The sequence below is a fragment of the Lytechinus variegatus genome, chromosome 9 (assembly GCF_018143015.1).
Source record: "Lytechinus variegatus isolate NC3 chromosome 9, Lvar_3.0, whole genome shotgun sequence".
NCBI classification, from domain to species: Eukaryota; Metazoa; Echinodermata; class Echinoidea; order Temnopleuroida; family Toxopneustidae; genus Lytechinus; species Lytechinus variegatus.
Genome location: NC_054748.1, coordinates 12,873,572 through 12,876,488, shown reverse-complemented (window position 1 = coordinate 12,876,488; position 2,917 = coordinate 12,873,572).

Genomic DNA, 2,917 nt, shown 5'->3' with positions numbered 1-2,917 from the left:
CCAATACTTGTTAAGGGGTGCATTTTCAGAATAAAGAAAATACGTGTTTAGGGTGCTTTTTGAGACCCCATGGTCACGTATGGTATCCACTCGTCAATGGAAGTGCCCCCCCCCTTTCCGGGGCTGCACGAATTGCTATTTTCAGTCCAAAGTCCCAGGTAGTCTACACCAACAAATGCAGCAAAGGCTTAATTTTGTTCCAGCTCTTCACTTGAATTTACTGGCCGTCTCTCCTTGGGTAAGATGTGCATGTAGCATATATTTGCTGGTGGTAAAGCGCCATTTTCGCTGCCAGAAGATAACAAACACGACAACATCTTATCCGTCATCATAGATTCTATATTACGTAGCGCATATAATATACAGCGAATAAAAAAAAAATAAATGAACGAAGCTACATGCATTGTACATTTTTGCACGTGCTCATGAAAGTCCTTATCACACGGTGAATGGCGGAATTTCCAGTTGAAACAATGGTACGATTTTGCATATTTTAATTTTGAGTATAGGGGCAGAATTCAGCGATGGCAACATGTTGTATGTATTCACACATAATATTTTACATATCATGTCCAAGAACCATGGTTGCATTTGCTGCCCCACGGAAAGTCATAATTTTAGCGACATCCCACAGTCTATCTTGGTTGAGTATATGAATCGTCAGCCTCAACTGGACACACTACTAATAGGTTCCGATCATATCGGGGATTCCCTCTGACCCTTATGGCCATACCTAAAATGACATCATTTCATAGAAATAAATTCATATAACATTTTAGCACATGAATGTGAATTGGGACTATTACTGCTTCACATACATGTAAGTCCAGTTAGGTACATGCAGTATTATTTGATCCTTTTAGTATTTTGGTGACTAATTAGTTGCCCAACAGAATACCTATAATCACTGTTGCTGCATGTGTGTGTGTGTGTATTTGAGTTTTGACAGACGTGTATCAATCAGATATGATTATTTACGTCTGGGACCGACCTTTAACGTCACCATCCGAAAGACGTGACCAGGGCTCGAACTTCGAACCTCTGCATCAGTTTGTAACAGCTTGGATTACAGGCGCACGCCACAACGCCCAGTTAAGCTAAGTTTCAGAGTAGTCTTGGTTTCAGGCCCCCTACCGAGAGAAAGAGCTGAAAAACATATACATGTATTCTCAGAAACTCCAGAATATTTGATGAACTCTTAATGAAAAATGTATGAATTGTGTCATTATTAACACCTACTTTTAGTGATTTTATGAATTCTCATTTTTAACATATATGAGCCTAAGGAGAAATGTATAGTTGTGTGTTGCCTTAAGGTTCTTTAAAAATTTTCCATATTTTTTCTCTAGTATAGCTTCAAAGAGTTGCAGTGCAGCAATTTAGTGGTACCACTCTGAGTCAAGAGTATAGTGACCTCTGTTAATTTGTTGGGAGGGATGTTTTTTACATTGTCAATTACATTGACAGTATGAGAGAATTCTATGAATATTAATCATAGAATTATCTGTGGAAAGTGTGACGGTTATTAGGAAAGCAATCATCATTGTGGCTAGCTGTGATTAGTATGCAAGGAGTTATTACCAATGGTATAAATCGTTCACACTCACAAAAAGGTTATGCCAATGATTGGCGTTTCTCCAGAAATAAATTTGGGAAGCATATAAATTGTAGAATCAATTCTAAAAGCATGTAATGTCTGATGTGGTCATAGATTCTCATACACTAGATATTTTGAGCTACCAACAATGCTGGTTCAGCAAAGTGAGACTGAATTTTCTATATTTCTAACAAATCTTAGTGATCTGAATTATCTTTTCTGATTGATCATGCTGGATTTATGACTTCTACAATCTACATACTTGGGGTACTGATATCCAAGTCCTTTGGAAGATATAGAGACATAATTCAGAATGCGATATGTGCTATACAAGAACTTTATATTTTATTATTAGGCTTGTCAATACACACACAAAATTGTTTGATACTCTATTAATACAGGATGAATAATTTAAAGAGTGAAATGCATCTTACACTGTATGATCACCACTCGACTAGTTCACCCTGACAAAAAGTTTATTTTAAAAATAGAAGAAAAAATGATTAAAAATATTGCCGTAGGTTTGAGAAAAATCCATCAAAGAATAAAAAAGTTATTAGAATTTTAATAATTAGATTTTGTGAAGTCATGTATGTGAGCAGCTTTTCTACATATCATATACTAGTAGTAAAAAATCAAAGAAATGTTAATTTTTAAATTGAAAAATATAATTTCTTCTGTACCTGATTTGTGGCATCATATAAAAGCAGCTTTCCTACATATCATACAGTGTATGGTGAAAAATTCAAAGAACGTCATTTCTCAAAAAAAATTAAAATGGTTTTTACTGTATCTTCAGAATATCAATAGTCAAATCATTTCACTCTTGTTTTAAAAAAAAAAAAACCCATGTCATCACAAACCATTATAATATTCAAATTTGTGCAGTTTATTTTACTACACAAACTTATGGGGCAGCTGCTTATTTATTATGTCACAAATCCAAAACTTTACAATTCTAATAACTTTCTTAATCTTTGAAGGTTTTTTCCTCAAACCTTCAATATTTTTAATGATTTTTTTCGTGCTATTTTTAAACCCAGTCACATATGGATGCCGAACTGATGGGGGGGGGGGGATGAGGGTGAGGCAAGGAGTAGAGTGTGGGGTCCGGCAAATGCCTTGAGGAAACTTGGAGGTCTGTGGGTTTGATGAGGAGGCCAATGATGCAGTTTTGGGAGGCCCAAAACATCTGATGTTCTCCTTGAACTGCCTCGTTGGCTGGGTAATCCAGGATTGTCAGTGTTTCTATGCTGACAATGTTCTGTGTAGATTCATGCCTTACTGGAATTGTCCTTGTAGATATCACTTGGTTGATGA